The 23,041-nt window shown below is 35.4% G+C and overlaps 2 protein-coding genes across 2 annotated transcripts in view; both read right to left on the bottom strand.

Annotated features, from left to right (window-relative positions):
* Positions 1-20,384, bottom strand: part of LOC115451681 (putative inorganic phosphate cotransporter) — a 52,577-nt gene extending 32,193 nt beyond the window's left edge. Inside the window, exon 1 of the mRNA XM_030180053.2 lies at positions 20,239-20,384. The gene's annotated coding sequence lies outside the window, so the exon portion shown is untranslated. The remainder of the gene's footprint in view (positions 1-20,238) is intronic.
* Positions 1-23,041, bottom strand: part of LOC115452130 — a 318,239-nt gene that overhangs the window by 243,045 nt on the left and 52,153 nt on the right. The gene's annotated exons all lie outside the window — the stretch shown is intronic.

Below are 23,041 nucleotides of genomic sequence, written 5' to 3'. Positions count from 1 at the left end.
TCATTTCTTGTTATTCCGCAACGGAACGGATACACAGATATGTGGGCCACTATCTAGTATCTTAGCGACAAACTTACAATACATTTTGAAGTTTTCTATTATGGTTAGCGATAGTAGGACTCGGTTACTGCCTAGTTTGCTGTTTCTATCCAATGAAAAAGAATATTTGTGAAATTATTATTAAAAAAATCGCATGCTTAATGTTTACTTACACTTACACGACATTCAAATAAAGCTATTTTACGATTTTTTTCGCAGTTTTTTATATTATTATTTTCTCCCGACGTTTCGAAAACTTTGCAGCCTTCATGCTCACACGCGGGACTGAGATATTGTAGTTTTTTTTCAATATCATATACTGTTGATTTCGAATATATTGTGGCAAAAAGTTGAAACTCAACAGCTGTTTTACGAAACTTTACCAGTACGCAAGCCCAAGCGAAAGTTACATTGTGTGCGGATCAAGGACGAAGGTACCTGTTTCGAATGCTTTGCTGTTTAATTACTTTTATATGTTATTTATCTGTGAATTACTTGAAACCATTTAAACATTTTTGTTTGCTGGATAGGTATATTTTATATCCGCCTGGAAAGCGACCAACGGAGTTCCTTGAGAAGCATAGGGTTTTGCATTAAACAACGATGCCACATACTCCGCAGTAAAATGGTGTGGCTGAACAAGCCAACCGAACCATTGTCGAAAAGGCAAGATGCGTGATTGATGATACAAAAAATAGGTTTCCAAAATGTATTATCTAATCACTGTGTTATAAAAGACAAGAGCTTAATTATAAAGCTTTTAGATTAATAAGCTTGAACTTTAATGATGGAATATTTTTTTCTTTAATATAATTAAGAAACTTAACATCAAGCAAAAGCTAGAAATCATTTGATATAAAACATTTAGGCCTTCGCATTACATTATAGGCTTCTTCGTCGATCAATGAAGTTATATTATCGATGCTTTACAACGTTTTCATATATTATCTAACTATAATATCAGCCCTATATTATATTATACTGTCCCACTGCTGGGCACGGGAACTTTTCTAACTATTGAGACGGATTAGGCTTTAGTCTACCACGCTGGCCTAGTGCGGATTGGTAGACTTCACACACTCTAAAAATTCCTATACAGAATTTTTCAGGTATGCAGATTTCCTCACGATGTTTCACCGTTAAAATAAGCGATAATTTACAAAGAATACACACATATTTTTTTTTTGAAAAATCAGTGTTGTGTGCCCTTGGGAATTAAACCTGCAGATATTCGTCTCGGCAGACCGTTCCACACCCAACTAGGCTATCGCCGCTTTATTATCTAACTGCAAACCTTTATCCACTTCAATGGAATGTGGCTTAAAATTAGTTAAGGCTGATAATAAAAATGTAAAGTTATATCTTAGGGAAATAGTTTACAGTTTGGAGTTTACTTGTGGTAGGTCTCTCGTATGTGAGAGTCCGCCTGGGTGTATCTATTTCTGCCGCCAAGCAGCAGTGTGTAGTAAAAAAAATGACACAGGTTGGAGAGCGCAGTGCAATACCAAACAATACTTTGTAATTCAACGTATGGGATTGTTTCTACTGTTTATGGGCTATCGTATCGCTTACCATCAAGCGAACGGCAAGCTCGTCTCGTCATTCAAAGCAATAAATAAAGGTTTGATTGGTTGTTTGTTGTATGTGGCTATTTGTATGAGGCCAGGTGTTTATCATGCTGTTAATGTCCTTAGTCAGTTCAACATCTCATATAAAATCATGTTATTTCAAAGCAATAGTTCAAGTAATGGATGCCTGCTCACGATTTTTGTTTGCACGTGGGTCATGGTCTAAGAGCATTTCTCGACCAAACCCTGGGAATTTGACATTAAAGTTTAGATGTAATTAAAATTTTTGGTCGTAAACCAAATTGTTGTGTGAGTTTAGCTAAAATTATGGCAATTACCTAATTATAGTGGCCATTTTGTTGAATTTACGACCACAATCTATTATTTATATCTCCTTATATAACATATATTCGAAAGTAATGGTGTTTTTCACGGCTAACCACTGAAGCGATTTTGATGAAATTTCGTGTAGCATAAGATTAAATATAATATCAGCCCTATATTTAATCTTATGCTACACTATACACTGTCCCACTGGCCACAGGCCTTCTCTACTACTGAGAAGGATTAGGCCTTAGTCTACCAGGCTGGCCTAGAACAGATTGGTAGACTTCACAAACCATCAAAATTCCTATAGAGAACTTCACAAGTATGCAGGGTTCCTCATATTTTCCTTCATCATTAAGAAAATTGAATGACTGAAAGTATTAAGGATTTTTTTTGTAACCACAATAAGGACCCGTAGAATTAATCAGTGCTCTAAACGTTACTGTAATTATGTTTATATTTTTTAGTTATCGTGACATTTTGTATTTTTTTTTTGTTCTAGTTACCTTTTTTATTTATTTACTGTTTGTAGTGTTGGGTATATGGATCTTTAGATTACTTTTACCTTGTTATTAATATTATTATATGAGTTTACAATGTACAGTTGTACATTTATGAAATAAATTGCAGTTAAAAGTTACAGTAAAGACTCTCCCTTACTGCACAACAAATTACGGACATACAACCTTCGAGAATTAGCGTGCCCCCAAAAAATAATTGAAAAAAAAGGTGCTTATTACCATACCATTTTCGCATCTGCGACTGTGCATTCTGACCTAGATCAGAGCTTTTTTCACCAGGATTCGAACCCACTGCCTCACATTTACTCAGCCCAATTTTTTGACAAAACGATCATAAGCGATATTATTTAAGACATCGAAAACTTCAAAGATTTTTCGTGCGAGTAACTTTCTTAGAGCCGTCTTTAACAGGGAAGGACTTCAAACAAAACACAAATACCACAACATAAAAGGAGCTTTTAAGGCGATACCTCAAGGTCCATTTTCATACATTTTGTTTCACCTTTAATCTGGGTAACTAAACAAGTATTGGCAAGTATGAAAATGGACCTTGAGGTATCGCCTTAATGTCTTTTATCTTGTAGTTATTTATTGTTAATAGTCTGTACTTCTAACAAAATAATTCTGTATTTATTTGACGTTTCCTTATATTTGTAATGTTAGACATTGAAATAAAACTATTTATCGGATTTTATCGCGGTTTCTATATTAATTTGTGTATTTATTTTTAAAAAGATAAACTATATCTTGTGAGGAATATTTATTATAATTGTATGACGCGACGAGCTAACTTCATTAGTTTATCAGATCCACAGTAGTTATATTACATTTTACTCACAGACCTGTATTACTAGACGGTAGTTAATTTCACTCTGTAGTGAGACATCAGCTGAGAAGCTGTCAAATTAAGGTTGATATATTAAGATGCTCCCCTAACAAAATGGCGCGCTAACCGTAATATAGAAAAATTATATATATCCATATCTCCAATATGTTATCTTGAATTTGGTAGTTTCACATTTTTAATAATGTCGATATTGTATCAAAAATTTCACAAGAAAAATCGATTTAATTTTTTTTATTCCGCGCATCTGTTCCTAAAGTATTTATCAATTTAATTTGCTACCGACACTTTTAAAAAAAATACAATTTTAAAAGGAATATTTCGTTAGTTTAAATCTAAAGACTTAAAAAACTCGTGGTTGTCGCTATTTGGAAGGGATAACTGTCATAAAACGAAATAGATAGATGGACATGAAGTCATCGGTAACTACAGTGCCGAAAAATAGTGCATTTTTCTTTAATATTTATAAAGTTTTAGTTAATTTTGAAACAGTTTTCACATAATATATAATTTCAATGTTATAATTTAAAAGAACATAAGATTGCGATATTTGAAACATTAATTTCCTTTTCATCAATCTAGAAGTAAATTTCACTTAAGATTGCAAAAGTAAACGTTGCAATCGTTAAATAGATTTGGACGAAATTTAGCATATCAATAAACCATGTCCTTGATATATATAGGCTATATTATATTCAAAATTAAAAGTGAGATAAGTTGATATTAGGAATTTTATACCAGGAAACATATTTGTCGCAGGCATTGCCGCGAGCTACACCTCGTATCTGTGTCAAAAAAATCCTCATTGACTCAATCAAAACAAGAGTACACCGACCCCAAATGTTTTTGAAGTCACGGGCAAGGTTATTTACGTTGTTGATTTTCCTTAAATGGTCTTTCCTTCATTGAAACAAGGTCCTAATGGTGGTAAAACGCTTCCTTGCTTGTAAATAGCATTCTAATAAGGCTTTGCAGGTAAACGTATGGCACGGTCAAGGTACTTAATTGTAAGGATGGGACGTAGGAGTTACTTTACCGGTAACTAAGTTGATAGCTGACTAGATATTCTGTCTAAAGTAATAGTATCTTAACACCACAGATTCTTCTATCATATGTGTATTTTTTCCAATTATCGCCCTTTTACGCGGAAAAAATATGTGGTGAGAAAATCTACGTGACTAAGAATTAATTCCAAAAAAAATCGAAGGTTGTGAAATCTACCAAATTTGGAGGCATTTCACCACGTCCAATAAGACCTGAGACAATTAGTGAATGAAAGAGGAACAGTATATAAAACTAACTGGTATTATAATTGAGTAGATTATTTTAAAAGATACTAATATCAATAATGTATGTGCCTAAAACATGGAAAAAAACAAAATCCACGCAATAATAAATAAGTTAACCAACATTTGACATTTAATGAAAGGGATAGCTGTCAAAAACATTACAGAAGAATAGCAAACTGTGACGTCACCGAGTGCCACTGGCCATAACGCTGCGTGCGTAAGAAAGAGATGATAGCACACAAACTCCACCACTCCTTCAATTGTGATCACAACAATAGTTCAAATATGAATAACTGCTTCATTTTTAAATCAATTTTGATTCTATTAATATTCTGTTGTATATAAAATACTATATAAAATAAAAAGTAAGAAAGTACCCTATTAAGGAGTACACGTCTGTATTAGATAGGCACCATTCAATCACTTACGAACTATGCAATTACATGGTTACGAAGCCACAGGTTATTGACGTAGTTATAGTTAATAGACGAATGACATTCCTGGTAATTCCAGCTATAAATAGACAATACCGTTCATTTCCACGTTGTTTTATACGAAGTATGGCTATTGATAACGTGTTATAGATCATTTCGTCCACGAAGACGCGCCCTACTACTTTCTCTAATCACTTAGAGTTCGTGAGCAGTATGAGTGCACATGCACACTACGATAGATAGCGTCAAGGCTAAGGCTTGAGTCAGTCCCCTTACCCACGGCACCTCACAACGCACCTGCTCAAAAAGTAATGGGGCGCGTCTTCGTGGAAGAAAATTTTAATCGATGTAGCATCAACTGAAATCAAGTGGCAGGGACGATAGGAACAGCAATGGTATTTTAGATATTTTAATCTATCTGGACACATATATCCGTGAAATGCTAACAATAATAAGCAGCAATCCAATTCCATTGATTCAGCGGTATAATTATTACAAGAATGGTTTTATTCACAGTGGGAATTGATATTATCGATCACAAAGTATTACAAAAACAAAAGCCATCTTGTCTAAGCAATTTTTTTCCTTGTAGTAAATTTACGAGTAGCTCAGTGATACAATATTAATCTATGACGCACTCGCGGCTGTAGTTCAGACCTTGACGTAAGCAGGCCAGCGGGCCGGCGCAGCGATTACAACTGTCAAGTGCTACTCACGCCCGATTGATCAATCGACAATTGTTCATGGTTACAAGTGTTTCAAGAATAACGTAGAACAGATTAACTGTAGGTAGCTTTAAATAAAACAATAAGTTCATGGGCCCTATTCCGTCTACAGGGTATATCCGTCTTTTTGCAATCACCGGTGTTCTAATTGAATGACAGCTTTGATAGCCATATAGGTAAATAGGGGAGTATTTGACTCTCTTACCTAAACGCCTACCAAAATTGTCTACCGAATAGAACGCCTAAAATTTGAAAAAACCGGATTCGCGCCAATGAAGGAATAGGACCCTCTGACCTTAACTTAATTAGTAACTACAAGTATATATTTTTATACACGGTATAGTTTTACTTGATTGATAGACAGGTTTGATCAGTTATATGTGATGGTTTCTAATGGGTATCGAGAAAATTATAATGTAGTCAGGAGACCCTGTGGGGATAAATCCATCTTTTTGTAATTATAGGGTCCTTATCGAAGGATAACTTCGGTAGCCGTAAAAGTAAGTAAGGGTGTACGGTTACACCGTACATATTTTCATACGCACTCAGCACTTTTACATAGCACGCGTCAATTACTTATAATATTGTAATAGTTCGTTAGTTCACAATCATACCGCGTCCGCATCGCACATATTATCATTTATCATTATCACCATTTGTGAGCTCAATACATCAGTCAAAAAGCAGTTTGAAGTGTTTTAATTATACAAGCCAAATAGGTCTTCGGACCACACCCAAACATCCTTTTTTGGTCCTTCGAGCCTCCGAATAGGCGGGACTCGTATAACACGTGTACTGACTTTTCGGAACATTTAGCAACGTGGACAATACAGTTCAGTGCATATTATTATTATTAGACTATTAACAGCAGTATATCAAAGTGTGAGTAAACAGCATCAGCAGCAGATACCGTAGTGTGAGCAGCAGCAGCGCATTAATACACCTCAAGTGCAAACAGCAGCATCCAAAAAAGTAAGATCTTTCCATTTATTACAATTATCATGGAGGATTTATTAGCCAACCAGAACCAAGTTGTTGGTGCGATGGAGCAACTTTTTAGGAATTTTAAAAAGGATAGCCCCGAACGTAAAACATCTGATTACATTAAGAGGCGGTTAGAAACCCTTGAATCGTACTGGGCGGAGTTTCAGTCAAATCATAACAAACTCATAGAGCATGATGATTACACGCATGCTTATTTTACCGGCAATCATTACGAACAAACTAAAGATTTTTATGAAAAATGTTCGGGCTTACATTCAAAAACATAGTTTAGGTAAACCGGAACCCCGACCGGAGACACCTAAGACGCCACTTTTGGCACTCCCTCCACGGTTCGTACCACCTCAGCAGACAACGAGTCAGGGAGCTAGCAGTAAAACAGACGAAATGCTTCGAAAACAAGCAAGTAACTTCCGAGCATTTATGCATACCGTATCTAGCATTGATTTAGATCGTATTACAGAAAAATGGGAGTACGATGATCTACTTAGCACTCTTCAGTCTCGATGGGCTGCCATCGATTCGCAGCATTGGGAGATAGATAGTGAATTAGAGGGACAAAACGAAAAATATGAACAGTCCTTCGCTTATCATGAAAGAAAATACATTGAAATTAAAAAGGCCGTAAATACTAAATTGTGGTCAGAATCTCATAGGGAGAAGTCTACTCCTCAAATGGATATACCATGTTTTTATGGCAATTTTCATAAATGGGTTTCTTTTAAAGATTTGTTTATGGAGGCTATACATAAAAATCCGTCACTTTCTAAAGCTCAAAAAATGCAGTTTCTTAAAAGGCAGGGTAAAAGGAGAAGCAGAGCGATTAATACAACACCTAAACATCAGCTCTGACAACTATGACGTGTGTTGGGATATCTTGAACCATAGATATAATAATGACAGGCTCATATTCAGATCTCATATAAACTTGATAATGAACATACCCGTAATGCATCAGCCGTCTTTAAAAAACATTAAGAACATTCATGACACAGCTCGTGAATGTTTATTTGCCATAAAAAATTTAGGTGTCGATATTTCAACTTGGGACCCACTATTGGTCCATATATTGTCTCAAAAATTGGACAATGATACCTATAATGACTATAATGATTCCATTAAGAATCCGAGACAATTACCAGTTCTTCAGGAATTTTTCGACTTTTTAGAAAGCAAATTTACGAACATGGAGTCCTCTCGTAAGAAATTAGAAAATTCTATGGTGACCAACAGATCTGCCAATAATCAATCAGCAACAAAATTTTCTTATCAGAAAGGTTATAATACCAAGCAGTCGTTTTCTAGCAGTCGGGTGGATAATCAATATCAAGAAATCAAAACCAAATTGTCCTATTTGTAACCTTAATCATGGAGTTTTTAGTTGTGAAAAATTCCTTAGCATGCCAAATTATTTAAAAATTAAAAACAACAGAAAAATATAATTTATGTAAAACTGTCTTTATAGTCATAAAAATAAGGCATGTTTCTCAGAGAAAAGGTGCCGCGAGTGCAATGAACGTCACAATACTGTATTGCACAACGCATGTATGCAAGCGAGAAATTCGACACCGACTAGCGCACCCAGTGGCTCGTCGACAGCGCAACCAAGACACGAGCGGAGTGTCGCCACGGGTTCGAATCCAGACCATTTACACAGAAGTTCACATGTTTCCCTACAAACCGAAATACCAGAAGTTTTATTGGCTACTGCGCTTATCAAAGTAGAATCAGCAGATGGATCCTATCATGTCCTACGGGCACTTCTTGACCAAGGCTCACAAGCATCTATAGTCACCGAACATGCCGCTCAATTATTAAGACTACCACGCAAAGCATTTAAGGGAGTCATATCAGGAGTCGGAGTTAAGGAAAGCCAATGTAAGGGCACAATCCATATCAAGTGTAGATCAATTACCAGTAATTATGAATTTCAAGTGGAAACTTTAATTATGAAAACCTTATTACAAAACTACCTTCCTATACATTTACTAAGCCTTCGTGGGACTTTTTGGATAATATTCAATTAGCAGATCCAGAATTTTATAAGAGTAGGCCTGTAGATGTTCTATTCGGAGCAGATGTCTATTCTCTCGTGATTTTAGAAGGTATATGCAGAGGAGAAGAATCATTACCGCTGGCGCAGCATACTCGTTTAGGATGGATCTTGAGTGGTAATATTAAGACATTGCAATGTAACGTAATTCAGAATAACATTGACGAAATAAAAAAGTTTTGGGAAATTGAAGATATTACGGAAGAGTCTACCCTAAGCTCTCAAGATTTAAAATGCATCGATTTCTTCAAATCCACAACGTCTCGTCGACCCGATGGTAGATTTACTGTGAGAATCCCCTTTAAGAGTGATTTTGAAAAACATTTAGGCAATTCCAGAGCTAAAAGCATTAGCTCAGTTTATTCAATTAGAACGGAAATTTACACGTAATGAAATTGTTGCACAAGACTATAAACTGTTTATAAATGAATACCTATCGTTAGGACATATGACTCCGAGTTCCGGTAATCAGATATTAGAATGTTATTTGCCGCACCACTGTGTCCATAAAACACAATCTTTAACAACTAAACTTCGCGTGGTATTTAATGCTTCGGCTCTAACCTCAAGTGGCTACAGCCTGAATGATTTAATGGAACGAGGACCGAATCTGCAACAAGATCTGCAATGTTTAATTTTAAAGATGGCGAAAGTTTAAGTATGCCTATACCGCGGATATAGAAAAGATGTTCAGGCAGATTTTTATAAACGAAATAGATCAACGGTTTCATAAAATAATTTGGAGACAATCACCTAAAGATGAGATAGAAGAATATCAGTTGACTACAGTTACTTACGGCACGAAATGCGCGCCGTTCTTAGCTATGATGTGTCTGAAGCAATTAGCTAAGGATGATCAAAGGTATCCAGAGGCTTCACAAGTTTTGGATCAATCGTTTTATATGGATGATTTAATTCATGGCAGTCACAGCATAGAAGCAGCCAAATCACTACAGCGACAGCTTATACAATTATTGAATTCTGCAGGATTTAACCTTCGTAAATGGACTTCAAACACCACAGAATTATTAACAGATACAAATTCATTCGAAAATTATTACTTCAAAGGATCTGAGTTCACAAAAATATTAGGCGTTTCCTGAACCCTCAACAGGATCAGTTTTATTTCCAATCTCCGATCGAAACTTCACAAAACTATACTAAACGGGCTCTCCTGTCCGAAATATCTAAACTATTCGATCCTTTAGGTTGGCTTGCACCTATAAGTACTAAATTAAAAATAATATTTCAGTCAGTTTGGCTTGCTAACATACAATGGGATGACTTTGTACCTAATGATATTTATATAGAATGGCAAAGAATGAGAGATGATTTAAAAATATTGATAAATTAAGTGTACCACGGTGGCTCGGTACGGAACAGCAGGATAATATCGAATTACATGGATTCTGCGATGCCTCTACGAAAGCGTATGCATGCGTTATTTACAGCAAAGTACACAAATAAATCAATCGTATCATTAGTCGTAGCCAAAGCAAAATTAGTACCAGCCAATAAGACCATATCAGTGCCTAAACTGGAACTCAGTGGAGCTCTTCTTCTGTCAAAATTAATGACTAAAGTAAAACAATGTATCAGTGAACATAATACAAATATATATGGCTGGACGGATTCAACAGTAGTCTTAGGGTGGCTAAATGGAGATCCAGATAAATATAAACCATTTGTTGCGAACAGAATAAAGCAGATTACGGCAAACATGCCTAAAGATTGCTGGCATTATGTAAAATCTGGAGATAACCCGGCTGATTGCGCCAGCAGAGGTTTAACAGCAACTCAATTGAAAGATCACGTTTTGTGGTGGCAAGGACCTACTTGGCTATCAATTTTGCTAAATATACCTCAAAGACAATTTTACGCATCCAATGAAGAAAGCAAAAAGCAGTACCATGCTAATAGTGTTCAATATGATCCAAATAATAGCATTATAATGAGACTTTTAACAGATTGCAGTACAATTACTCGAACAATTCGTATACTAGCATGGATAAGCAGGTTCATTTCCCAGAATATACCCAAGCCCTATCTTACCCTACTAGAGATAAATAAATCAAGATTGAAGGTTATAAAGTTTATACAAGAATTAGAATTTCAAGCAGATATTAGCAGATTAAAGGACAAAGGAGAAGTTAGCAATAAAAGCAGAATGTTAAATTTAAACCCCTACCTTGATAGGGATGGCATTCTTCGTGTCGGAGGAAGATTAAGAAATGCCCATATGGACAACAACACAAAACATCCTATAATTTTACCACATTCTAGCAGGTTAACAGATTTAATTATAGATGAAGCTCACAAACTCGTCTTCCACGGTGGACCACAGCTAACTTTAGCAATAATCAGGCAACGGTACTGGATTATTAGTGGCATTCGGGCCGTTAAGAAACGTCTTCATTTTTGTGTTACATGTAGGAGAAGCAATCCCCGGCTCCAACATCAAATCATGGGGGACTTACCCGAAGCAAGATGTAACCCTGCCCGTCCATTCTATCATACTGGGGTCGATTATACAGGCTTTATAATGCTAAAAGCGAATAAGGGCCGAGGAATAAAGTGCTCAAAAGGATATATAGCTGTGTTTGTATGTATGGCATCTAAGGCTGTACATCTAGAAGTTGTATCAGATTTAACAACCTCATCATTTTTGGCCGCTCTCAAACGAATGGCTGCCAGAAGGGGCACCCCAGGCCATATATATAGCGATAATGGCACAAACTTCGTTGGTGCTAATAAAATTTTACAAGGTGAATACGAACAGTTAAAAGGCATTTTTAACGAAGAATTCATGAACGAAATAGCAAATATGCAAATCAGTTGGCATTTTAATGCCCCCGCATGGCCATCCGCAGGAGGATTATGGGAGGCAGCTGTGAAGAGCCTGAAAACCCATCTCAAAAGGGTAATTGGCGAGCAACGATTAACATATGAGGAATTATCTACCCTTCTATCTCAAGTAGAGGCTTGCCTTAACTCAAGGCCACTCTGTCCATTGTCAGAAGATCCTGATGACCTAGATTGCCTTACCCCAGCACACTTCCTAACCGGTGGGCCAACATTAACAACAATTGATACAGAAAATGATTTAAGAACGAGATGGCATTTAACTCAAAAATTATTTCATGATGTATGGAAACGCTGGCGAAGTGAATATCTTAGTCAGATTACAACAAGAAGTAAGTGGAAAAAATCAAATAGCAGTATACAAATCAATGACCTAGTACTCATTCACGACTCTATTTTGCCGGCTGGAAAATGGGCAATGGGAAGAGTTATCGAATTGCACCCTGGCAATGACGGATTTGTCAGAGTTGTGACGTTGAAAACAAAAAATGGAATTTTGAAGCGTCCTATAGTGAAATTATCAGTATTACCTACTGAAAATAGTGAAAACAATCAAGAACCCAAGGAACCAGATGTTTCAAACCGAGTTAAGCACCAAAAAAGGCCACCTTTTAGTTCCCTTGTATTATTACTTTTATATTTTATGGGTATAATAATGAATTCACAGTGTTCCTATAACGCCACAAGATTTCGGGAAAAGCAAGGCCTATATTTTGATAAAATTACTGACATGCATTTAGTACGAGATTACTGGAAATTAATATTATATTACGACATGGACCCTTATTGGCAAGGTGTTACGTCATTTAATCACTACATGAAACGCTTAGATCTAATGTGTAACAATATACGATTGCAAACACATTGTGACGTAATCCTTATGCAGCTACGTCACGGTCAATCAGAGCTGGAGTACTATGATCGCTTATTACTTACTCAACATTTAAACAACCGCGCCAGACGCCGGCGCGGACTCATCAACGGTGTCGGTTACATTGCTAACTCATTGTTCGGCGTACTAGACGAACGATTCGCCGAACAATATCAACGAGACATAGAGGCGCTGAAACGTAATCAGAACCACCTGACTCGACTTTGGAAAAACCAGACTTCTGTTATAGAAGCTGAATACAATCTACTTAAAAGATCTGAGGAAACTATCGACAAGCAGAGCAAAATCATCAATAAACAGTTTTTAAACTTGGATAAAGCGATTAATATATTAGGAAACCGAGTAAATTCACTGTCAAATATTAGTGACTTCTCCTTAGCAGCGATAACAGCAAATAACATGCTCCACACCCTACAAGGCATTCAAGAATTATTATTGGACACCGTAACAGATATATTCCATGGCAGATTCAACTTCCATCTATTATCACCAGAGCAGCTACGAAGTCAATTAAGTATTATTTCTTCACAAATATCTAAGGACTTAGCATTACCCATAAAGAATATTCAGATGGACATCCGCAGTATTTACAACTTTTTGAGGGTCAAAACCAGAATGCTTCGTGAATATTTACTATTTGAAATTACAATCCCATTAACTAGCAGAGACTCCTATGAGATCTACCATATAATTCCGATCCCTGAAAGGGCGCCCAAAAGAGTAGAAAACCTAATCGTCACAATAGAGCCTGTATCGGAATACATCGCAATTAATTTAGCAAAGGACTCTTTTATAAAATTAACCAAAAATGATCTGTCGTTATGTGTTAGAGACTCGGATACATACCTGTGTTATTTACAAAGACCTATTTACGATATGAAATCTGACGACAATTTATGTGAAACTGATTTAGTCACTAATCAATGTAAGTCCAGCATACAGACGTGTCAAGATACGTGGCATGAATTAAATGAGATAAACAAGTACATGTATTATTGTTGCTCCGAGTGTTACTTTAGAATAATATGCGAACATCAAATGACAGCAAACCGTTTAAGTGCCGGAGGACTTATTAGTATAGCTCCGGGTTGCACGATAAAATTTAATACATTTACGGTTTACGCACACAATAAAGATCATAGCTCTCTACAGATAAAACCCAGTATAGAGATTCCTAATAACAACTCGATTAATAATATAATTAACATATCGAGTCTGTGGCACGCTACCGCCGAAAACAAATCAGATGATGAAAATTGGAAAAAGCAATTGAGTGCATTGAGCGACCAAATCAAAGAAATGAAGCAGGAGCCAGGCGTAGAAGTAGATAGTCTATCATATCACGACGTACACCACTACACTATAATTTATGTAATAGTAAGCGTGGTAGTGATCGCGGGAGCAGTGATGGCGTGGAGACGCGTCCGGCGCGCAGAACAAGATCGTGCTGGAGTCGACCAGCGCGTCACTGACAACGGTCGTTATTGTGGCACTAGCAGTGATAGTGTTACTGAAAGTGGTAATGTTCAGTGTAGTGAAATGAGTGTTATTAGCAAATCAGATCGGGCTTCTTCACCCATTGTCAGAGCACCTATCTTCAGAGCCCAAGAGAACATTGTTTAAGGACTATTATGTTTAGTTATAACTTGAAATTGTTTATTCACCTTGTTATTAGGTTAATTGCATTCTCATGTCATATCATCACCCTTTGCTTATCCTCTCCCGGAGCATGTACGGTTACACCGTACATATTTTCATACGCACTCAGCACTTTTACATAGCACGCGTCAATTACTTATAATATTGTAATAGTTCGTTAGTTCACAATCATACCGCGTCCGCATCGCACATATTATCATTTATCATTATCACCATTTGTGAGCTCAATACATCAGTCAAAAAGCAGTTTGAAGTGTTTTAATTATACAAGCCAAATAGGTCTTCGGACCACACCCAAACAAAGGGATTTTATGATTAATGCCGTATAAACTATACGGCAATCAAATTTGTCCTTCAATTAGAACGCCCATAATTGCAAAAAGACGAATTTTCCCCCCTAGGCGGAAAAGGACCCCTAACTTGACATTATTCTTAAAATTTGTATGTGCTGGTGTTATTATAGACGAATGCTCAATTGAGACGCTTAACCTCAAGCGAGGTATTTACTTGCTTTTTTATTCAGTTCTATAAATAACTTATTGGCAAATTAATTCATTAAATATTCGTTCTTTTAACCTTAAAAATTTGGCAAGAATAAAAGACGTAATAGATGAACGCGAAAAATTGATTTAAGAACCCATCAAAAACGATTGCAAAACGTCAGTTAAGCTAAATAGGATTTAGTTAATTAGCAAAACTCAACCCGCCTTATTACAAAACGAGGTTTAACTAAAAACTTTGGTTTAAACCTATGCAAATTACGGTTTATATAAAAATGGTATTACAAAAAGTGGTTTATCGATAAACCATGGACTATTTGATGGTCTAATCCTAAACCTCGGCGGCCCCTAGTTTGACGATGGTCTAAATCGTAAATGTCAAATCAAATTTCAAATTATTTGGCAGATTATCTCTGAAATTGGCGTCTGTTTCGTTGTGTCGTGTTATTTTTTATCGAAAATGGATATTAACGTGGTAGATTCAGTCGATATTGAGGATATTGAAGCCGTTGAGCTACTGGAAACGCCACGCCTACTCAATAGACTCGACTCAGTACTCCAATTTTCAGATCTTTTTTTTCTTTCGTTGATCCATCACTATAATACAAAGAGTCAATTGTTCTATACAATAAGACACTGATAATAAATTTCAAAGGTATTTGCAATAGTCACCGCAATAGTTTTTTTTTAATGTTAAGGTTTTATATAATGCGCGGGAAGCTTACGTTTCGTAACACGCATTTTGATGTAATACCAGCTAATACAACATTAGTCAAAACTTGAAACCTAAACAAAATTGCAATCGAAGTTACAACTATTATTGATCTTGGAGCAAAATAACCAAGTCTGAATATTTTTTATACTCCTAAATATTATTTAATCATTAACATTGTATGAAAACGTTTTCTTTTTTGGGTATATGGAACATTGCGATTGAATGAAGTCGTATTGAACGAATGTTGTTTGTAATTATTTGTGGTTTATATATAGGCCATGGTTCAAATGGCGGTACTAAGAAGTCTACGGTTTTTATGAGTTTTGTAATACGGACAAATTTAAACCGTGGTTTCCCAGATAAGCCTGGTTTTGTTAGTACAGGTTTAAGCTAAGGTTTATTTCGCTTTTTGTAATAAGACGGAACATGTTTAACTTGACCTGGTAGTGCTTGTTTTAAATTAAGTGTAGGGCAGAGCTTGATTTTAATATTCCGTCGATTAAACATTTTAGAGGAAAATCTATACATTCTAAAAGCTCTAGAACTTCTCAGCCTCTCTTAACATAGTGCTGGTAGAAGACGTACCCTACAAACTGATTACGGGTTTGGGAGCATAACATATAAATAATTTTCAGGGTAATTTTTACATTGCATTAATGAAACCACATATTTATCTTCTTAAAAATAACACGGCAATAAATGTAAGATTCGAACAACATTAATATCAATAAAAAATAATTTTAATTTTACTACTGTGTTGGACATGTGTGGAGTGATAAAAGATATAGTAACCAAATTGAGAAGGGCATGCTAAGGTCGTTAAGGCATTTGGAGATAATGGATGGTAGGAGACTGACAAAGAGGATATACTTATGAGGCGAATTTGGATGGAAGAGCCGGTAGGGGTCGACCGCACCGAACCTTCGAATGTCAGATATCTGATATTCTTAGTTAATGCCAGGTCGAAAGTACCCTGAATCGGCGGGAATGCATGAAAAGATTTATGAAGATGTAGGAAGTGAGAGAAGTATGCCAGATTCGTGCAAAGTGGCAATCCATAGTCTATGTCTAACCTTATAGAGGCTTGATACTATGTATGTAACTATATGCAGTTTCGTTTATAAACAGAATGCAAAATGACCCTGTATAAAAATCTGTTTTTTTCTTATTTTATGCACAGCCATGCCGTACGGAATGGCGATAAAACTGATTAACAATTAACTTACAGTAGATGACGTTGATTTCAATATTGTAAATAAATTTGCCGTTCACAAATGACATTTCCACAACAATTTCTTCGGCGGCATCCACGCGAAATGTATCAACAAGAATTATTATAATAATAAGAATCAATAACTATGATCAATTCTAACCCCTCATTAAACACATATTTTTAATAGAAATTATAGTTAGTGCCTAGTTTAACTCCTACTGTATTTAGGAGAAAATTTGCGTCACGCGAACAATTAATTGCATAGTTTACTATGGACAATCGCTTTACATTCGACTTATCTTGCAGTAGGTCATTAAGACTATTAATAAAAAAAATACATATAACGCATTTATGTCTAAAGAGGTATAGATACCTATTTTTCGCCGTATGTGTTCCGTCCCATGATGTGACAGGGGGCGAACATATCGCCATATTACAATTTCTAGACTCCGTCTTGAATCTCAACGTCTTAACGCGCACGCAATACAACTACGCCATTTAGTCAATCAATTCATTTCCATTATAATTGTTACATAAATTGTGTAAGCAATTGTAACGTGATTGGGGCGACCTCCATCATCTGTGCTATTGATCTTTAACTAATCACTTTGCCTGGGATTCGAACTTACTTCAAAGCGATATCGTACACCATCGTATGGCCAGACGCAAAACAACGTCAGTTAAGCAGTCAGGTAATTATCACGTGATATAAAATCAGCAACGTCTATAACCTTGTAACAGTTTTTTATAGAATCGTGAGAAATTAAATGTTATCTTGAATTATACTGTTAGTGCTCACCAAGCAAATAAGTTATAGAAAAATTGTGTTATGTATTTAATTTGTTTATGGTATCCCAAGGTCTAGGCTAAGTCTAGATATCCCAGGCAAATATGTTATTTTCTGTTTTTAATACCTTACTTGTAATTTGTAAACATTAAAATTGTAAACAAAGCTCGGTTACTTACAATAAAATAAAATATTATTAATTTTATATTTGAATAAATACAGTTATTAGAATATATATTAATAATCACGTAATTCTTACTATTATATAAATGTTTATCCTTTCACTTACAAAAGAAGATTTACTTAGCTTATATTTTGAAGACATTTTCTTGCATCTATCCTAGCTATATCCTACGTCGATACCGTTCTGTTTTATTTTATTACCCATTGTTTATATAGTATTAACTTCATACAATAAGTATTTAAATCGGTTTTTACATGTAGCATTTATTTTATTTACTCTTGCGGTTCTCTGTGTTTACTTAACTTGTTATTGTAGACTATAATTTTAACCGAGATAAAAGATTCTATAAATTATTTTTTATTTTCTGTTTTATTCATAAGTGTTGAAACAATGTATATTTTATCGTGTTTTTCGGCAGCAGAGGTTTTTATTGGTGGTTGGATATATTTTATATCCGCCCGGATAGCGACCACCGTTCACATGGTGTTAAAATCCCTTGTAAAAAACTGCTATAATGGCCCATAAGTGTATGGCGTTTCGGGATCAGCCTGTATATATCCGGTTCCAACAGGCCGGTATAATTGTGTCGACTGTCGAGGGGTAATCATCTCTCGTCAGTCGACATTATATTAAACCCCACTTCACTTACTTTTAGAGGTCATTTTGCAGTTTTGTTTGTTACGGTCCTTAACCTATGGTGCCTACATAGTAGTGGAGACTTCAAAATAGAGATTTTAAGAATGTCCGACACTATCACTAACAGTAAAAAATGAAATAACAAAGCTGTCTCTTTACCCTAGTTTTCTGTAGAACTAGGTAGACAATCGTCCACATATTCAAGTTGAAAAAAATACTGCATATAGCATAATTATAATAATATCCAGTAAACAGGAAAATACACCAAAACAACTGAAGGTTCTTTCGTAGAACTGTCGATGTTGGTTTTAATGAGAAAAAAAATCTGATTTATATTTTAAATCAATGTTCCCTCATATCATCTCATTTTTATTAATGACAATGCTTGTATCAAAGTTCTAGATGGTATAGGTATAGGAGCATGCGTGTAACTTAGTACGAGGCGAGTGGCTTAGTGGTCTGTTCCATTAGTATGACAACTGGCATGAAATAGTTATTTTTATAACTTTAATGATAAAATTATCAAAAGACTTTTTTATATTGACTGAAAAGTAACCAAACTGCACTTGATGGTAATAGTAAATCCAGATAGAGTCGACTGATGAGACGTTGATCCGTCGCTAGTCGACACAATTATGCCGGCCTGTACGAACCGGATATACACAGGCTGATCCCGGAACGCGACACTTGCGTGAGCCACTATGGCGGGTTTTAACACCTTATGTACAGTGTTCGCTATCCGGACGAATATAAAATCCTACCACCAGTATTTCCAATATTACTCTTGCATAACACTAACCATCAAGCGAGCAACTAGCTCGTCACTAACAACCGTGTCATTAAAAAGTAAATACAGGATTATACGTTTCTACCAGATAATAACGCAATCAGTTTTATACCAGTCATTAAAAGCTTTTGTTGTATCAAAGAATAAACACTCTAATTACATCTTAATGCGACATTATGGAACTGAAAAAAAAATATCAAATGATTATAATCAAGGCCTCTGTGATTTAAAACGGCGCTATCATATGTAAGGGTTGGTAGAGATGTTGGGCTATACTTTGCCAAGCTTATATAAGTTATCATTATAATTTGACGCTTTATTAATAATAATATCAGCTCTGTATTATATACTGTCCCACTGCAGGGCATGGACATACTCTATTATTGGAAGTGATTACGCCTTAGTCTATCAAAATTCGTACAGAAAACTTTACAGTGTATGCAGGTTTCCTCACGATGTTTTCGTCCACCATCACACTATATTACAAATTGTAATTTAAAATTAATTGGGTGTATTTTTATGAGACTAAAATTGACTCGTTTAAATTCTGAATATTAGCGTTTATAGCCCGAATGCTTTGCCACAAGACGAATGTGTTTTTATTTTAATTGTTAATGTGGTAAATTACTCGCGAATTTGTGATTATTGTGCTAATTTCATAGTATGTTTAACACCTATGTATATACATGACAGTAAAAATTAATTATAATAATTTCATTCCTATATATGTATATAAATGAGGTTTAATTTTATGCTAAAATTATAAAAAATAAGAAACATATTTCTTTCACTAAGCGTCGACAGCGTTGACAATAGCATAAATACAAAATAATTAATATACCTTCAATAATTATTTACGCAGCTGACATTCTTTTAGAAACAAAATTGTTATGTGTTTTTCACAAACCATTCATATTATACAGTGTTTAAAAATCAACGTAGCATTAAATATTAATATTTTAAATTTTTATTTTCAAAATGAACTTGAACATTTTAGCCGATCGACAATGCAAATTTCCCACGTATTTTTTAATTACACTAAAAGAATCTGAATAAAATAAATGTATACACCACGGGAAATTAAAAATATTTTACAAGAATCTAAAACCTTCCACGACCTATATTTTTAATACTGGCATAAAACTGGCATGAAAACATTCCAAATTCAATCAATGGCACAAAAAATAAAAACAAAACTTACACTACGTTTCGTGCTTAGTTGATGTGACACAGTCTTTTGTTTTTGCTATTCCATTCAACAGTGTCCGCACAAGTACATTCGGAACGAAAACACGGGCGGTCGATGTGAGGCGGGCAGTCGACTAGCGCGTGAGAAGCGCGCGCGCAGCCTCGAAGCAAAGATCATAATCGGAAGGTTGTTAATGCCTACTGATTACGTCCTTCTTTGAGGCGGTGGTTTAGATATCTATACGTAACTTATCTTTTGCTATAACATGAGAATTAAGTTAACTCAATATCTTCACAACTTCTAATTTATAAAGTGGTGCAAAAATCTATCTTCAGAAACAATATTAATTATTTACATTTTAGCGGTCATGTGCTGGTGGTAGGATATATTTTGTATCCGGCCGGATAGTGACGGTCTGCGGAGGAGTAATCATCTCTCGTCAGTCGATATTCTACTACGCACCAATCCACTTACCATCTAGTCCAGTTTGTTCACTTTGGTGTGCATAAAAAAAAGTTATCCTGTATACTGTTAATGATATATAAAATACACCGCTAGATGACACTACTATCCACCGCTTCTCAGAAGTATCCTTACTGCATTTTATATGCAGCAATAAAACGTACCTGCTTGGATCAATTTACCTAGAGTATTCTGTTCGTTAAACCGTCTGCGAAATAATCTTTGTCCTTTACTTTTAATAATGAAATGCCATCAACTTAATCGCCCGTCAGTTTTTTATACGTATGTACTATGCATAATGCACTGAACTCGCGTGGTGTTTAATATCTAGATTTGTATGTGTAATATGCTTAATAGTATGTTTTTAAATGACTGCCAGTAATATCTGACCTTCATGTTTTCTTTTTTTATTCCTTCGTGATTTATTTTAAAATTGGAACAGAATGAATGATTTTATAATTAACTAGTTTTCGCTTGCGGCTTGCTTGGCTGCGTGAAAAGCTTTTCCCGCTATAAATGTCCCTAAAAAATTGCAGTCACCATTCATATTCATAAAGCAACCTATTCGATACCAGGGACATCTATTTAAAAAGATTTAATAAATTCAATTATTTATCATGAGAGCAAATAATCAAGATAAAAAGTAGACTATTTATTAATGGAGGACATGATCTATTCGTATGTCAAATTTTATTCAAATCTCAAATTAATATATTTTCCCCGTTTTTGCAACATGTTGAAACTGTTACTGCTCTGCTCCTATTGGTCATAGCGTGATGATATATAGCCTATAGCACTCCAGGAACAAAGGGCTATCCAACATAAAAATATTTTTTCAGTTCGAACCGATAGTTCCTGAGATTAGCCATTACTGAACCGCTCCTATTGGGTATAGCGTGATGATATACAGCACTCCACAAACAAAGGACTATACAACACAAAAAGAATTTTTCAGTTCGAACCGGTAGTTCCTGAGATTAGCCATTACTGCTCCGCTCCTATTGGGTATAGCATGATGATATATAACCTATAGCACGCCACGAACAAAGGGCTATCCAACACAAAAATATTTTTTCAGTTCGAACCGGTAGTTCCTGAGATTAGCCATTTCTGCTCCGCTCCTATTGGGTGTAGCGTGATGATATATAGCCTATAGCACTCCACAAACAAAGGGCTATCCAAAACAAAAATAATTTTTCAGTTTGAACCAGTACTTCCTAAGATTAGAGCGTTCAAACAAACAAACAAACTCTTCAGCTTTATATAATAGTATAGAGTATAGATGTCGCAGTAGTCAAAGTTGCGTTAATGATGAGATGTGTATTCGTCTGCCAAGTTTGAATTTCCCGCCCTCTAAATTCGCCGCCCGGGGCATGGGCCCTGGCTTGTCCCCACCTAGATCCGGGGCTGACTGAGAGTGTTATAAACGTAAGAGTAGACAAATATAATGAAAAGCTTCGAACTGCTATGCTATCGGGAGCTACACGTGTTATTGTGAGTCAACCATAAGCGATAGACATATGCTGTCGTGGGATATTTTTATATAATTTTAAGGCGAACATTTCCGTCATACATGATTTCTGTGTAGCTTTAACCATTAAGGTTGCACACGCGGCGGAAGCTTAAAAAATGGAGTAACTTCTCCCGTTTTCCCAACATTTCCCTTCACTGCTCTGCTCCTATTAATTGTAGCGTGATGAAAAGTATACTATAACCAGCACAGGAATATGACAAATAATTGTACTAAGTTTCGTTAAAATCCGTCGAGTAGTTATTGTTTCTATAACGGTTATACAGACAGACAAACAGACAAAAATTTTACTAATTGCATTTTTGGCATCAGTATCGATCCCTAATCACCCCCTGATAGTTATTTTGGAAATATATTTCATGTACAGAATTGACCTCTCTACAGATTTATTATAAGTATAGATAGATTAACAAGAAGATGTAAGATAAGATTCCAATCTGAAGTAATTTGGGTTTACTTTAGTAAGTCTAAAATTTACGTATTTCTTAGAATAGTTAAAATATGGTTTGTAGCTGCAATGCATTGCTGCAAGACGAAAAACCTAGAGTTTTTTTATATTATAGAACATATTATACGATTTATTTATATTTTTCGCGACTTTACTAACGCCGTAAGCTTAATTATTAATGTTAAAATTTATAAATATCTAAGTATCTTTAAATTTAAAAAAAAAACACTAGTAAAAAACTCCATAGCACTCGATGCTAAAGCCATTCGTACTGGTAGATGTTTAATATTACCCTCGAAATCAATTGAATTATTAACTATGTAGATTAATTAAATAAGGTCACTTCCAAAAATCACTAAGTAACATAGATACGG

This window comes from Manduca sexta, chromosome 12 (genome assembly GCF_014839805.1).
Source record: "Manduca sexta isolate Smith_Timp_Sample1 chromosome 12, JHU_Msex_v1.0, whole genome shotgun sequence".
NCBI classification, from domain to species: domain Eukaryota; kingdom Metazoa; phylum Arthropoda; class Insecta; order Lepidoptera; family Sphingidae; genus Manduca; species Manduca sexta.
Note: the sequence above shows the minus strand (reverse complement) of the source record. Positions and strands in the feature narration are given on the sequence as shown.